This window comes from Aulostomus chinensis, chromosome 10, assembly GCF_037954235.1.
Source record: "Aulostomus chinensis isolate RoL2024-O1b breed Wild chromosome 10, RoL_Achi_v1.0, whole genome shotgun sequence".
Lineage (NCBI taxonomy): Eukaryota > Metazoa > Chordata > Actinopteri > Syngnathiformes > Aulostomidae > Aulostomus > Aulostomus chinensis.
The window spans coordinates 10,851,065-10,869,373 of record NC_141329.1 but is presented as its reverse complement, the minus strand read 5'-3'; positions in this window follow the sequence as shown (position 1 = coordinate 10,869,373).

Sequence of the window (18,309 nt, the reverse complement as noted above, 5' to 3'; positions counted from 1 at the left end):
CCATTATTTTCAAATCTTAGGAATTATTTGGTTTATATTTTTGTTCAACAAATTTTTGAACCAAATCCTTTTTTTGAATAATCTCATTACATTGCATTTATGAGTTGCTGATATTTCTACGGTGGAGAATGAGGTGAGTCTGAAGTCAAAAGGGATTTAATAAAGAGGCTGAGAAGGGATGGGGGTGTCTGCTCCAAGTAATTTCCAAGAAAGTGTTATTCTTGTAACAATTTTTGGCTGTGCTGCTCTCAAAATTATATTTGCTAGACATTGTTTTCTGCTGTTGCTAAGGACACTATCTCTGCTGACGTCAAACAATGGGCCCGTCTTCCCGTAGGCCTCGAAGGTACTGACTGGATAATTAACCTCGCACAGTCTCATATGACAAAGTCAGGGCCTGTTTTTTCACTCTTCAACATCATTATTTCATTCACATTCTGTGACGTGGGTCCTTGCATAAGCTGTGAGTGATTCAACCTGTTCCCATGTGTGTTGAAAGGAGCCTCTTAAGATGACAGGTTTGTGACGTTAGGCACGTGCTGCTCGTATTTAAAGCATGCTTTCACTTTTTCCCTCATTAGCACACGGTCATTGTCTGCAACAGCTGCGTTTTATTTCTAGACAAAGTTGAAATTTATATCAGACAATTAGGACCAATATTTGGAGCACATGAGGGATTTCATTAAACGATGAAGTGATTTCCAACCCACCAACCAACCATCAGAAAAGGGTCTGGGGAAGTTTTTCCATTCTTTCATGGCAAAGTCTTTCCATTGCATTTCTGGGAAGTCATGGAAAAGCCGACCTGACAGCAGTGACAGTAAAACGCCTATGACACCTGTGACATTTTCCAGTAGTCCCGGTGTCAGCCAGCACATGTGGCCAATTTGTGAGCACAACTGGAGGCCAGAATCTGAATATGGGTGTCGGAGAACATGGGGGGACAATTTTCACTGTGATATCCTTCTGAGAATATATAAGGACGTGCCATGAGTACTTCACACACAGCTGGGAGGAACAAAACCTGAAGTAAATGGGATCATTTTAATGTTTTTACAGAACGTCATTCATTGTAATCAGCACTGAAGGTCTGGAACGTTCTCTGGCGGCAAACGAGAGCTTAATTGGTGTCCTCAACTTCTGTGATGCACCCTCACACTGCTGCCTATATTATTCTAACCGTTATGCAATCGTTTGGTCTGTCAGCTCCTTCTGCATGCTTTTACAGAAACACCAAACTTGAACATTTTGCTAATTTGGGACATGTGCGCATTCCTAGTGTATGCTCGTGACGATCCTCGGTCCAAGCATGTGGATTTTTGGCGTTGCTCAGAATGATGTGTTTTTACCAAAAGCAGATATAAAAGTATTAAAAACAAGTATCACAACATCCTGTGATGAGGACAATTTTTTTCAGGTAGACGCTCATGTGATGACTTGTATTGTTTATTGGAGGAAAGTTGTGAGGCGTAGATGACACATGATGTCACCAGAAATAACTGCAAACTACTATCCATTCTAAAATATGAAAATCTACGCTCTGACTTATCATCTAAAAATAAAACGTTAAGCAAAGTGAGTGATGATGTAGGGCGTCACGGTAGTGCAGTGGTCAGCGCTGTCGCCTCACAGCAAGAAGGTTCCGGGTTTGAGCCCCGGCTCCAGCACAGGATCTTTCTGTGTGGAGTCTCCATGTTCTCCCTGTTCCTGTGTGGGTTCTCTCTGGTACTCCAGCTTCCTCCCACAGTCCAAAGACATCAAGAGAGGACGAGGCTGATTGATACTCTAAATTGACCGTAGGTGTGACTGTGAGTGTGAATGGTTGTCTGTCTAGTCTTTGATGAATCCACTTTACATGACAATATCTAATTAAATAAAGTGGTTGCTTCCAAAAAGGCAACAAAACACTTTTTTTGCTTTAACTGCACCGAGGCGTACTACATTTACATCATTTGACAACTGCAATGACGCTCAAGTGCACGTACTCCTGCTAAGGTGGTGTCAGTCAAACACAAAGTCCCAAAAAAAAAAGGTCGCCTGGAACAGATCTGCCCCAGAATTTTAGAATCCCCTCCATGCATTTATCAAAATGTACAAAATAACTTTTAACAAATAGTTTGTGTGTCCGACATATTTTTTGCAGAAAAACAAAAATCTTACAAATGATTTAATCTTCTTCCTCATGAAAAAGTCAGGAACATTGAATTTTGGATGAAGCTCATCTTCCAGAATATTTATAATGTCACAAATTCTGCTCAAATTTTCACGGGGCACATGAAAAATTTGCACCAGCGAATGTGAAAACAGCCTCCTAGTCACACACTGCACATACAGAGTGAAGCTCAAACATTCAACTGTGAGAACAAGTAGAAAAACACTCTTTGGTCCACAGGGGGATTTTAATGGGTTCCTCCTTGGCCCATGGTACGCCCCTTTGCTAAGTTTGGTGAAAATACGCCTCAATGTATTTTACATAATCCTGCAAGCAGACAGACAAATGGTAATGATCACATTACCTCCTTCTAAGAAAGCAAATACTCCAATTTTAGTGCCTCTTTAACAGATAAGAATATTCAAACTGTATTTGTATTCGCTGGCAGCGTTTCGATATTGTATTGCAAGAGAATGTATCACGATATGTCACTGACATTTTGTGCATTTGATAAGATTTACCTCGATGAAGCCAAACATTTTGAATGTGTTTCATTGAGTGGAGCCTTTTCAAAGGGCACATTCTGGAGGTCTTTACTGGCACATTTACAGGCCTTGTAATGAACAACTTTGCGTTCCTAAAAGCCGCGTGGAACGTGTTGAAAAGAGTTGCAGTCGTGCAGCAGAGAAAAGAGAGTTTTAGGTAAGCTGTTTTCAGTTTTAATCCAACAGCATTATGTTTTCTTCTTCTCTGTAAACACACCTTTCCTGATGATTTGTGGGAGAAAGGTGGGGAAGAAAGAGAACACAATAAAAGGTTTGGGCTTTGGCCATAATATGTCAAATATACAAAAGGGTTAGAAAAGAATGAAAGGATGAATTGTCTGCAGAAAAAGCATGATTTTGCCAAGACAGCTGTCTTATAAGTACTTTTGGTGCAAATGTTTCACATAATACAAGTCTGTTGGGCAAGTTCCATGTACACACTGTTCGGATGTTCAAGTGTTTGTACGTGAGTTTCTGGGTCAGCAGGTGTACGTCATGAATGATCTACTTTTGCGGTGAGTTCAACTTAGTCTGGCTGTCAAACAATAAAGTTGTATTGAAAAAAAAAATGCACCAGTGCCTCATTTTTGGCATTTAAATAAAACAGAAATTTGCACAAACTGTTGTCCTGGCTGATAAGAGCGGGGGAGGGTGGGGGCGAGGGAATGAGAGTGGATCTGGATCCCTCCTCATCTCAGGAATGTGTGCGGGTTCCTCTCCAAAAGTGCTGACGTCAGGAGTGGCCTTGGATTAAAAACAGCCAGTTTATAACCAACAGGAAGGGCAGAAAGTCTGTATTATATGTTACACATATTTATGGTTTGAGATCATTTAAATCCAGACTATTTATGAGTCATAGTATAGCTTTTAATGGGCTCTCTTTATAAGTAAATTGATTGATTTAAGGAGGTCTGAAGAATAGCTTTAAATGTCAGTAGCAGCTGTAGGTGAAGGAGACATTTGCTGCTCTTATTGTAAATGGAAAGCTTATATTGTCTGTACAAAAAAAAAAAAAAATCACTGCCAGGTGCTTTAAGGTCAGGAATTTAGTGATGTCACTTGCATTCCATAGTTTAGTGTCATCACATATTTATCTGCGCTCTCACCCCCAAAATTGTGTCATCAACCACAACTGCAGCGAACACCCCAGACTAAATTATCAGTTACAAATCTGAGCGAGGTTTTTTTTTTTTTTTTTAAACTTCATTGGATTAAATTTATCCATCACTGTCAACAAACCATATGCAGTGTCTCGTGGGATACCACGTCAAATAACACTTTAAAGGACTTTTTGCATGACTTTTCAACTCATTTTTGTTGTTTTCCATGAGTCATTTAACGCCCTATGGACTTCCATTGTGAAGAGATGGCGTGGCATGCACCTGTACAGCGACATCATCGGTGGTTATTTTTTTCCAACTTGGCGGCCAAGTGACAAAAAAAAAAAAAATCTCATTTTGCAGCCAAAAAACTGTGTTTCACTCTGAAGACATCTGAGGCTAGAAATAGGCGATGCAACAATCGCTTGACTGCATTGTGGTTAAAATCTGGTTTGGTTTAGGCACAAACACCACTAAGTTATGGTCAGCGTGATATCATAGTTTGAGTTAGTGTTAAAAAATAAATGATTTACAACAGCTGAAAATGTCCCGACATACCTGGTTTGTAGCTAGAATCACAACTAGAAATGTCCTGAGGTTTCGTTGTGTTGATTAGACGCTGGGTTAGTATATGGAGTGGATATTATGGATGGATATGGATATGTCAATTGTTTCTTTACAAGATATTTTGAAGAAGAATCATTTACAAAATCAATGTCCCTTAAGAAGGGACAAACACACACACACACACACACACACACACACACACACACACATTTGTAGAGCTATCCTTGTCAGGGCATTCCATTGACTTCCATTCATATAGACAGGCAAACCCTGACCCTGGCCTTAACTTTAACTTTAATTCACACATCAGCCACAAACTCAGAAATTTCATTTTGTTGCATTAACAACGGTCTTATTTGATCCCCCTGAGGACTAGAGGTCACACAAGAAAAGGTCTTAGAGAAGTAAAAAAAAAAACATCCATACACCTCTCTCTCTCTCTCTCTCTCTCTCTCTCTCTCTCTCTCTCTCTCTCTCTCTTCATGCGGCTGCTTTAAGTAAACATGTCTATACACACAGTATAGCAACTGCAGCTATGGACAACAAAAGCACCTGTTATGGAGCACTTGCAGGTCCAAACAGGTGAGTAAACCAAACACACCTATCTGGGTCCTGAGGGAAAACACTGTTCATAAAGGAGTGATTTAAACAGATTTTGGGTTCTGTTTTCTTTTAATCCCTCATGCAGGTTACGCAGAGAGAGAGAGGTCGATTGACAGGCCCACCTTTTTATGCTTTTGGAAGACAAATGAATTGCAGTTGTCAGGCCTGCCTCTGTCAGCCAAGACTTATGAAATACAGTCATTATGAGCTGATGTGTTTTCATTCATAAGGTCAGTTTGGAAAGCTAACAGACGATGTACAGCGTATTGAAAACGCACAGTTCTCCAAGCTCTGGCGCTGGCAGAGTGAAGGAGAGGGTTAATGACGCCTGCTAAGATGAAAAAAGAGAGACTGAATCAACATTTGAACTTCTTCAATCAAGAGAGCAGACAGCCAACGCCCCTACTGTGCAGACTCCTTACCTTACATAAGTCAGGGCCTGACGACACATCTGGAAATCAGCTCTTCCAACATGAGGCCTCACAGTGCCCATGGCAAAGGCTTCACAAATGGACCACACGTTGTACATCCATTTAGTTTGGGCATATTTTTTTTCAATCTGCAGGCCCCTCTCTTCATATGTCACATCTCTCTGCATTGGATATCTCTGCTTGACAGCTGCTCTGCACAGCATTAAAGGAATTATACCTCATTTTACTGACATGCGGCTACTGACCGAAGACTATTAGCTTTAATGTTGCTACAGGTGATCAGGCCAAAAAGTGAAATCAAGCCTTTAGCATTGTCTTTATCTTAATAAACAGCATGGACAATTTAGCAGAGTAACAGAAATGTCCTGAAAAAGACACTATAACTTGAAAACAGCTGCTGTTGTAAACAAAATAATGAAACTTAACTAAAACAGCCATGTTGTGGACTATAAACCCTGAATCAGTTTCAAGACATATTCTGTGAGGAATCCCATTGTCCTCGTAAAGCCAAAGTGTGCAGCGTTTGTTCTTAATTAGTGTGGTTAAAAGAAAAATCAATGAAGCAGCAGTACACTGAAGTCATGAAATCCCACAGAAAAAGGAAAGAGAAGTTGAGAGAAGTCAAGGATGCACAAGTGAAAGTTTGAAAGTGGTTACTTCAAACATAAAGCACAAAAACAGCTGCTGGAGACGAACAGCGAGTTGTCAAGAGTTGTCATATTCAGTAGCGGGTATATAGTCGAAAATGCAGGTACAAGACAAGAACGCTTTTGTACTTACGATTACTTTTTTTAGAAGAGTCACCTCAGTAGTACAATATTCGAAAAAAGGTGCAATGCAAAAGAATTTAAATTTCCCTGAAGGATACACAGCCCAGTGCAAAGCATTCCTTCAAACAGTCAGGTTTCTATCAATGGGTTTTGATATGCATTTTGAAATACGAAATTAGAAAAGATTGATGGAAATGAGTAAATTTAAAAAAAAATTCAGTTTAAAAAGATTTTACATCCACTTGTGGTGGCTTTGGACTTTTTCATAAAAAGGATAAATGTGCAAAATGGGAAACACAAACCAAGAACTTGAATGAGCTTTGACTCGCTTACGTGACTGACCTGCTGTTTTGGCTGGTGTTGCCTTCATGAATAAGCCTAAAATTTGTCTTCATTGCTGGAAAACATGCAGGATGTCCAAAACCCTTCTTTCTATATAGCCATCAAAGCCATTGGCAAAGTTCAATCATCATTTGTCTGTTGTTGAGTCCTCCAGTAATACTTTATGATCACTGCATTAGTTAGACTTCTTCTTCTGTGGTGCCCCACTTGTTTTCCACTGACTGAGTGGAAATAAGCCCTAAAACACTGGACAATGGGTGGCCTGCTGAATTAACGCGTTCACTATTCATGCTACTATCTGACCTCACACCACCACCTCACACAATATTGTGTATGTGTGTGTGTGTGTGTGTGTGTGCGCACGCATGCACATCAGAAGTGCCGCACAAGCTGGGGGAAAGCAGCACATTCTCACTCGTCAAGTGAAAGGGCAATATTTTTGGTGTGTGTGTTTCTGTGTGTGTGTGTGTGTGCTCACAGCTTGCCGCACAGCTGCCCTCTTCTTACGCACATAAGCACACACAGCCAACCTTTTGCCCTTACACACATTCCAACAGTTCTTACATTAATTCTGCTTGTACCTTTTTGCTGAACCTGCAGCGTCTGCTGACGTCTAGTCGCGCCGCACGCCGACCCCTGGGCTCAGCACCACACCAGCCCGTCTTTGAACTGAGGGCAGTCTGTCTGTGAGCTTGAGCCCTCTGCCACTGTACACTGTGATCCAGACTGGAGGAGTCATCAAGGGAATGTAAACATTTGCTTCTGCTCATAATCTCTTAATTAGACTGAAGTAGATGTATGAAAGTATGATGATCTTGCCCCGTCCACAGGAATTTTCATGGGTTGTGTGAAGTATAATAGCCAAGAGAAAATCACACTGTGGTGGACAAACTTAAATCAGCACTTCGTCAGGATCAAAGACGAGTGTAAAAGTGTGTAAGAAAGTTCAACAGTCACTGTGACCCACACAAAAAAACCTTTTTAAAGTTATCAAAAAGGACTTGATTGTTTCTTAAGACAACATAACTGGGCACGCCACTGCAAATTTGGAATATGTTTTGATGAATAATTGTTCAGCAATATCTGTGAAACCTGTACTGCTTGTATGTAGTCTGGATGGATTTAATCTAAATTGCTCACACATATACATAAACAACATGACGTCTGTTTATTTTAAGATCAGTATGGCTGGAGCAGCGTAGGGGGAGGACACATTATTGGAGCAGATTGTAAAAACTGCGGGAAAAAAATGAATTTTACTACCACAAAAATAAAACAATTAAATAAAAGACAGCGGGGATGTTTTGTCGGGTGACAATCAGGGTGAAATGATGGTTATAATTCTTGAATGGCCAGTTACATTCAAACTTTAAAATAATTCAAATTTGATTATTTCTTTTAAGTGGGAATAAAAGGTTCAGTTTCTTTCAACATTTTATCTCGATGACGCTGACAATTTGCCAACCTTTCAATAAGCGATTGGTACAAAAAGGATCACGGCTGTCGATGAGCTGTCCTCACTCCCACAAGCTCACGTCCGTCAGCGTCTCACGTTTGACCACAACAGAAACATTCAGGCCGCAATCATCAACAAGATTCACCCAACACCTGAAAACTGAAAAAAGGCTGTTTCTCTCTGTCACAATTTCAGTCTAGCCACACCCCCTCTACTCCCAGCAGAGATTGCTAGCATGCTATATCCACTTCCTGCTTCTATTTAGCAGTCAGTCCCTCTCAATCCCTGTCAACTACAGCATCAGGCAGGGCCAGCAAAGTTCCTCACGTTGCCAAATCATTCCGAAACCTTCATCCAGCTCAGATGTCTCATCCAGACTTCTACTGCAACGTCCAGAGTTCACTGACTTCAATTACTGCATCACCTTGTTGAACCACGGATGAGTTGCATGCGCAAATTATATTATATATAACCTAATATATTGAAATTTCTTTCTTGGAAAGTTGTGCTGTGCATCACAAAGAAAAAAAAAAAGACAATTTATTAAATCTCGTGTTTATACAAAATGCAAGGCGACTATAGTGAAAGCCCAGATACTCATGTCATCAACAGATTGTTTCTAGAGTTACTGAACACAGAGTTGACACACACCTACATGCTTGGAACACAAACGTGTTCTCAGAATGCTAGGAACTGTAATGACCCCGGCATTATCAGTATTAATTCCCATTGTTCTGGTCTCATATTTCCATGACTTGCTCCATCCTCCGCAGAGGTCTCTACTTGAATCTGTCTTGCTCACTGTCACTCCTACTCATTTAAAAAAGAGAAATTGTTTAGAAAGCGCTGAAGAAAATGAATAGAGTCCATTCATCTTGATGTGTTTCCACATGTTTGTCCAGCGGATACAATAATATATTGCTGTTTGGATTTCAGAGTACATCTCAGGTCCTCCGTTGCTCAAAGAAGTTGTCGTTTAAAATTCATGAGCACATTTCCATTTCACATTATAGTATGTAGCACTGAATTCATTCAAAAGTGTAACTTAAGCTTTTCATGACACAACGACTTCATGTTTTACTGGTGTTTGGTAAAACTGACCCTTTTTGTCAATTGAAGACCCCGGTGTCTGATACCTGGCAGGCAGGAATCAACTGCCAGTCCAGTCCAAAGACGTGGAACACCAAGAAGCAAAAAAGACGCAAGATGGAAATTCCGAATTGTCCAACTGTCAAAAATACAAGAAACATGTGAACGTTAAAACACGGAGAAACACTGGCAAACTGGAAGGGAACAAAGGGAGGCGGACAGGTCTTATTGGGAAAGTGGAAGCAGATGGACAAGGATGCTCATGACTGGGAGAGCAGGAAAGTTTATGGCATCTTGTGGCACAACAATTAATATGAATAAGTAATGCTGGGATGGAATATGATGGAGATCTTCATCCCCGAAGAGACCGAATGCTTAAATAACAACAAGTGTCTCTCCAAGGAAAAGATTCATGTGAGTTATCCTCCTAGTGCGAAAGTGATGTCAATATCTGTACAGGCGGGGTTTGAATAAACATTTATATTACCCCACTCAGCAAAATACATCTTCCAGACCCTCTGAAGAATTTAAAGTATTTCTCTCAAGTGTGACGAAGCACACTGATTTCCAAGAAAGAGAGAGTGGCCCAAGCTCAGAGACATACCAAAGCTTTACAAGATGGAATTCAGTTTTATGAGAATAATCCCTATATGTGCATGATACGCACAGGGACCACAAAGAATCCACTCCAACACAGCTTTCTCCTCCGTCTGAGCCACAGTGCTCTGTCCTCTGGAAAATTCCATTCAGAGATCCAAGACCATGTCCTGCGATAAGAAACTTGTTATTCCAAATGGTGACAGAGAAAATAACTATTGGGGATTTTTTTTTCTCCCAAATCCAAAATGAGTTATAAACATTACAAGGTACTGTTGGATTTGTTATTAATGTGACTCTCCAGCTACAATTGGCTTGAACTTGAGTCACAGGCTTCACTCCTACACACAGATTAATCAGGTTCTGTCTTGATTGCATTCCAAAGTGCTCAAAGAAGCATATTGTCTTCCCAAAGGAAACAAAAAAGAAGTGAAACTTTGGAGACAGAAGGCTTGACTGTTGTTCCTCAACACTGACTCCTTGTTATGTAACATGTAGCAATGGAAAAGTTAGGACAAACTCAGGAGCATCTCCTCCTCACAAAAGAGTAAGGAATTTGTTGAGTCTAGCACTCAGACAATATGGGTTCAAGAGTGTCATATGAATACTTATGAACAGAATGCAATTACTACTAACATCCAAGTGGTGATGTTGTTCATATCCAGATTCCCAAATTTCACATTGCTTAATCACAAGTTTTGCATTATACACTGTCTTGCAGACCAATCTCCTATACCAGATTGGACCACGGTCACCAATTTCCCAGCAAGACACTATGATGTGCACTGCCTGTCCAACACCCAGCTCTACCTTTATTTCTTATAGTGAATAGGCTACTGTACATACAGCACAGGACAATTATGATAGCGATGCGTACAAACAAGCTGCTCGCCATCCTGCTGGCACAACATGAGTTGTCTGCATTCAGACGTAGAAGTGAGTGCATACCCAAAATAAGATTTAAGAACCCACTAACGAATCTCACTCAGAGGCTCTGACAGGCCCACCAACCCATGGATACAAAGAAACACAAGAGATATGGTTTACCAGTCTGTACTGTCTAGGATAGTAGGTTAGGTATTTAATGTCTTATGACTGACAGAACCTCCAGCAGTATTTCCTCTTCATTTGGCAGTACTGATTAGCAACAATGTCTAAATAAAAAGAAAGCGATGTCTTAGCGAATGTTTGTATTGGCACTTACCCTACAGAGTGCATCGGTTTAATATCAATGCTCGGACAAGGTGATCTTTTTAAAGTAAAAAACTGTGTGCTTTAATGTTAACTTGTGGAGCACACCCTTCTGGTTTATTTGTTTAGAAAAATACCCCACGTGCAAGACCAAACCTATACAAATATCTTTGCTATGTTCATGCAGACATAAGAGAGAGAGAAAGGCAGACGGAGTGCAACAGAACTGTTAACGGAGATATCAATCCCAGTCCTGCGTGAGGATTTCTCTGGCACCATCACGGACACAGGACCCTCCAACCACAAAGGCCAAAGCGAGATGGCACCACATTCATGGAACCACTACAACTCTGCCATATACATATTCAGCAGGAGGAGAAGGAAGAACCAAGACTGGTTGCAAGAATTGTTACACTGGAGCCAGCTGCTGCAGCACAGTGAGCAGAACTACTCAACTGCAAGGCCCAACAGGTTGCTCGACAGTGGGCTACATGGATATTGGCTGAACCTTTTTTAAGCACATCCAACTCTTCACTGACTAGCAAAATCCATGCCATGTATGAGGGCTTGAAGAAAGCTTTCAGCCCAAGCATCATCAATATTGCAATCCTAACACATGATTCAGATGACTTCTTACAGACTGAGGTCACGGATGGAGACGTGAAGGAAGCATTACCATGAGTTCTACAAAAGAGGGAATATAAGCACAGAGTTGGGGTCAGGAATAACAACATTCTACCTATCATGTAAGAGTTCTCTTTAGTTGAACTCCGCAGGGACATCAACATCAGGAAACGACAATTTCATCCCAGAGGTAGTCACAACATGCAAGGGGAAAACCCTTCTCAAACATCTGCGTGATTTCTGTCTGCGGTGTTGGGAAGAAGCGAAGGTTTTGCAAGATGCCACCATCAGCAAAACTCTACAAGAGAAAAGGTGACTGCAGCAACTGCAACAGTTACCATGGAATACCCATCCTCGCCATTGTTGCCGAGCCCTTCACCCATGTGTGACTGCACAGAGTGCGGTCACTTACACAACACATAGTCCTTGAAGAATTGTGTGGATTCAGAAGAGAAAGATGATCAATGGACCTGAAAGTCTCTCTGAGGCAGATACAAAAAGAATGCTGTGCGCTGAGGTGTTCACTGTTTCGCGCCTTTATTGAACTAAACAAGGATTTTGTGTCTGCACTCCCCTCCTGAGGTTGATTACATTTTTCCATGATGACACACAGGGCATTTACCGGTACGACTGCTCAGCTTTGGACCTATTCTCAATATGGAGTGAAGTGAATCAAGGGTATATGCTCACTCACTGCTGTCGTGCACCTTCTACAGAAACTTCTTCAGACTTGTCCATCTCTATGCAAAGACCAAAGTGGATTAAGTACTGAGAGATATGCTCTTTGCTGATGATGCTGCCTTGACTGCGCACTCTGCTGTCAAGGCAAACTGAATCATTATGCAGGCTGCTTTATAGGCACTTGTTCTTGGCCAATATGTCTAAAGTATCCTCAACATCTTCTTCGGTGACTACAGCCTTGAAGTGGTGGAAGACTTCACCAAGCATCTTCATCTAGCAAACTCTCCCTCGACGCCGAGCAGAACACAAGGATCCGCACGGAAGCAACAAAAATGTTCTGCTAAGCAAAGAGGGTCCAAGATAAATCCATGCTGGACACCAACAACAAGCTACCTTATGGCAGTGAAGCACTGACCCTTTACCCCCACCAAGAATGCAGATAATATAAATCGCAGGAGGTCTTGGAGATATATATCGTATGTCAAGCTAACCACATTCTAAGCTAAGCATATTCTCTGCTACAAAAAAGATGTTTTAAATAAAACCCAAAGGCATGAAACATCAAGAAAATAGAGAACAAAAAGAAGAAAGAGGCTTGCCATCACTATTGCAGCCTCATATACAGCATATCAAAGTAAATATCAGAGTGTGCTGAATCTTACCTAAATCTCAGCAAGTAAGCAAATACATGCGATACCAAAGATGACCGAACTATTTGACCAGTCTGTCTTTGTATCTTGTGAAGAATTTTTGGCTCGAAACAACCGGCCCAACCAGGAAGATGAAGAAATTATGCTGGGTGTCGTATACCATCGTTGGGAGTAACAGTTGGCCTCAACAACATAGCGATTTCTCCCATCATTAATATGTAACTTTCTATTTTGATTTTATGGCCACAGGCAGGCAGACACGGTGCCGAGAAAAGCTTAAATATGCATACGGTTTCTTTGCTATTAAGACACACACCAGAAATTCTCTCCATCTTCCACCAGCAGAAGAGAAGTGGAGAGACTAAAATGCATCTGAATGTATCTTACCGTCAATCAGAGGAATGTGCTGGCTTTGGTTATTCGGTGGAGGTAAGCAGAAAAGAAGAAGCAGGTGTGGAAAAATTTTGGGAAAGACAGGAGTTTGGAGAGTTTTGGTTCACCGCGGAGTTACGGTTTCATGTTGATCGCTTCCAGGTATACTTCAGATTTAACATCTCCAGGATAATCTTTTCCTCCCGCGCCACTGATGTGATATACAATTTCCTCCTGCTAGATTACCTGCTACTGGGCATGTTTCATATAAGAACGCTGTGAGGATGGTAAATATTCTTAGGCACAATCACAACCCTCACACCACACAATGCATACACAACAAATGGGATTGACGGCACAAGGCACCGAGTTGCTCCTCTGACATTTGGGGGTCTTATGCTTATAAGTAATGACGAACATATGACATTCATTTAATTTGGGTTGAACAGAATCAGGGATCACACTAATTGACTGGGGGGGGGGGGGGGGTGTATCAGGTGTTCCCCCAGGAATAAAAAGAAGAATGTCTATTCATCACCTCCCCATAGTTTTTGTATGTGATCACCAACAGAGGAGTCAAAAATATAGTGGGGTAAATATTCACTATTACCTTTTGCAATTAAATAATTCTAAGCAAAAGTAAAATATAAATACCTTCTTAATAATTTCTTCTCTTACTGGGTGAAAACAAGCCCCTTCTAATTGGCTATGACCATTATTGGTATCATAGTTATAGTGGATCAGGAATATGAGCAATGTCGGTAGTTGTAGTTGTAGACACCCCGGTTGTAGCAGCAGTGTAGCAGTAGCAGGAGTTGTAGTATTAGTCAGTGACTGGCTGACATCCATTTTCCAATAAAATGCTCAGCTTGAAATATGAGCCTGACCTGAGCACAGTCTGTTCTTTGTTGACAGTGGAGGTTAGAGCAGCGGAGGAGAAGTGTGATCAGACCCAGCCTGAGATAAATCATGACTCAGCAGTGTAGCGTGATGAGCAAAAGCTGCTTGAATAACCCCAGAAGACTGAGATGAGAGAAGCTGTATTTCTTCTCCATTATCAGTCGGTTTTTTGAGTGACGATTTATGTTCACTAAGTCATAAATGAAAGTGGACTGTTCCATCCACCTGACATGTTTGTTCTTGATTTTATTTCCGGATACGTGTTTACTGGTTTCCAGTCCATCCACACACCTGAGGGCCACTGCTGTGACAGTGTGAGACTCCTGGCTTGTTGAGTTGTCCTTTACTGCCCTCTAGTGGATACATTGAAGCGGTCGTGATGGAAATCTTCCACTGGAGGTCAGCGTAGAGACACAATGTGTCACTGAATTAGACGAACGAGTTAGTTCTCGAGTAAAGGTTCTTTGTACTTTTGCAGTAATTTTCAGTTTTTATTTAAGGCTGCATAGATAAACCTGATATAAAAAAATACCAGCTATACTGCGACTCCTTGATTCCATCCTTACATTTTAATTTCGTAGTAATATAATGAAAATTGTTATGTAGCCTCCTACATATTTTTGTGTTAGTTAAAATGTATCGGTTTTTTTTTCATGGATTTTATTGAGTGTCATTAGACCCGTAGTGACACTAAATATGTTTTGTTTCATCACACTTCAATACACTGACAAGGTATCTGTAATTGAGTATTTATTTTTTAGAGGACTTTGAAGAGTTTGACTTTTTCGCTCCTCTATATTTCTCTGAAGCTATCAGTTCCGAGTTACTTTGAACTTACTTTTACTTTTTTCTTCTTTTTTTTTTGTGGGAACTTTTACTTCAGCCAGATGTTACATCCCTTGGTGGTGGTGGTGGTGGTGGTGGTGGAAAAGGGAAATAACATAAACCAGAATTTATTGGTGCAAATAAAAGTTGTTAACTTTTAGAACTCAAACAAGATCTGGGCATTTCCACTTTCACCTGTGTAAAAGATATATGTCTACATCTCCCATTCATGTAGAAAAAGAAACTTCAAAATTAACACGTCGAGGATACAGTACATCGGATTCTTTGTGTTGTACAAAGTGAATACATTTCAAATATATTTTGTCCCTATGGTTTATTGTATTCTTCATCATCGGGTAATAAATGAAGATTTTATGGCCTTTGAAGAGGTACGATTTTAACATTATGACATGTTTATCATGGTTTCGTTCTAAAATGATCACACACAAGATACGTCACTTCCACGTGGTTTTAACATGGAAGAAAACAAGCTGTCTTTTATCTACCCACAAAACCCATGTGATTTCTGAACTGTCGACAGCTCTCACATGACCTTTGTCAATACATGTAGGTGCACTTAACGTTTTGCCTGTGTGTAACCGTACCAATACAAACAGGAAATGCACTGGGTTCCCCCTCTAATCAACTGATTTGGACCAAAGTAAACAAAACATAGGTGATGCCCTTAAATGACATCAGAATCCACCTTTTTGAGTTCATCAAAATTCAAAAATTGCTTGTGACTAACTTTTTGGTCTCATACAGTAACACCTGGAAGGGTAGTAAGCCACTGTAATGTTTTTACAATTCAGCCGTTCAAATGTTTTCCATATAATGCCTGCAGGGCTGTCTGGCCCTGGGTCTGTGTACCAAAACGAAGTATAAACACAGGATAAATCGCTTACTTTTACTGCTAACAGAGGAATTTCCCTGGAAAAACTTGTTCACGCGATCAAATGGAAAAGTTTTCGAGGTAGAATAACTGTTGTGCCTGCAAGATTACATAACGATTGCATCTTAAAATAACAGCACTTAGTACACTGACAGTCAAAGTCGAGTCTTAATGCTCTGAATCCCTCACTGTACACGATGTAACTTTAGGCGAAGATGTGGAAAAGTGTATGAGACTTGATGGCGCAATGTCAAACATCACCTACTACGGGTGAACTCTGAGTCCATGGTGATGGCTTTCATAATAGAGAAACAAAAATTCAACCTCATCTGTTTCCAAGCCTGTTCTCTTTTCTTTCAGAATTGTGTGGTACCCTCATCGCCATGATATCAAGAAAATATTATACACCAGCGTCTTGTAATTACCACATTTGGAAGCAGGGGTCACTGTTGCCCCTGCTCAGCAAAAGTTAGTTCTACCCTGCACGCAGGAAGGCTGCATGAGACACTCAGTGCATTCAGTGCAGTTTCCTTCCTCTTCTTTCGCAGATGTCCGTTGCATACGAGAGCTGTGCATCCCTCTTATCTGTCTGTCATTAACTTATAAAAACTCCACACAGCTGTTAGCACACATGACATCATCTACTTATATGAGCAGAGGGAGTTCCTATATACTTCTGTCCACCAGAAAGTCAGAACTCTTAATTCACTGTTAACATGAAGCCTCGCTCACGGGTGCTGTGTTGACTCGGAAATAAATGGCAGACAGAACATGTTGGCGCCCATCCTGGATATGTCTATTTATGAATAAAATCCCATTTCCCTTCCCTTTTCTAAAATAGGGGCTACAAGGCTCCAAATAATAAAATAGTTTGACTCTTGACAGCAGGGATGTTTTTAAAAGTTGCTCACACGGGGCGAGTTTGCTCAGTGGTGAGCACGCAAGGTTGCTGAGCAGATATTTTATTGATTCAATAACAAGGAAGCACTGCTCAGCAATATTTCATTATTAATTTCACGTCCCCCGTCCGTCCTGTATTTGAGCAAATAATTAAGGTTCTACAGGAAAAATAGCATCAGTTAGACCAGTCCTTCCCTTACTGTGTCTGGATTAACATTATCATGGAATATAGTCATGTAGTCAACCAGAATAAAGTTAGGATCATTTGAGTACGGATGAAACTGTAGAGACAAAACCAAAGTACTCGATTGGGGTCTGTTTGATCTTTATTCTTACTTACATTTCACAAGACAAAAATGTACATGTAATATAATTTAATCAGAGACATGATTTCATACAAATAATAATTCCTGGACACAAATGTAAGTGTATGCTCTGTAGCAGTCCAGCATATGAAAACTGCACCGCACTGATAGGCTGGAAACGATCATGGCTGGCATTTGGGCTTGATAAGTCACTTAAAAATGACTTAAATGATTAAGATTTTTAACAGTTTTAAGAAAACCGACTATTAGCTTTCTTTTAGTTACATCAATAAAGAGATGTCTATGTAGTCAGTTAAAGTTTTTACCTCCTTATCTGCCTTCATGTATCAGCATGCACTGAGTCAGTGTTTTGCAAAGGTAAACTCTTCTTTATCTGGCCTTTAATGGGCTATAATAGCTGTTATCCATATAGTCCTCCAAGCAGCAGTTAGCCTAATGGCAAATCTGGCTAGAAAACAAATACATGAAAATGCAAATAAGAGTTGTTGTTTTTTTTTAAATCACTGCTAATAGACTCTACAGGCATGGACCTTTTCCTAAAACGTTCACGATACAAAGGTAACGCGAGCATCTGTCAAACAACATGTTTGTGTCATTTTCCTATGGCGTAGCCACCAAAAGTTACCGTATTTGGATTAGAAGATGGGTTGCCATGGATTCAAATTGGTTCATGTGCCAGCAGCTTGTCAGTGAAGAAGACACATGTCCTGAAGAATGCACTGTCCTACTTTATCATACCTGCTATTTTGCTCTTAGTGAGACCACAATGAACAAAAACAAACCAGCAGCATTGAGGGAAACTTGAAACTATTCGTTGAGACCAGAAACCTTTAGGACATTTTTACTGAGGTTATATATCAAGCGCGGCATTGATTCATTTTCTCATATTCTTTTGCACAGTCTGACTTATTTTTGAAACTTTGTCACCCTCTGCTGCCTATCCAGATGGCAGTCACATCTGGGCCTCGTTTGGGCCATGATTGGCACTTCTGGCTCTGATGTGGACCAAATTTGGGCCAAACATTAATTACATTAATTCTTATCTGGGTATCAAAGACAATGCAGGTTCAGGCTTCACATTTTAGACCTGAAAGTTATGTCCTCTTTTCAACATGTTTTTTTTGTTTGTTTTTTGTTTGTTTTTAGCCCGCTGTATCCCTTCACTTTCAGCTGTCAAAAATAACCCAAAATAAGGTATAAAATATACAGTAATCCAAATTGGCCTGCAGTGCATATTTTGTTGAATGAAAAGCCAATGCTCCTTCTATAACTATCTTGAACAATGAAACACACTGA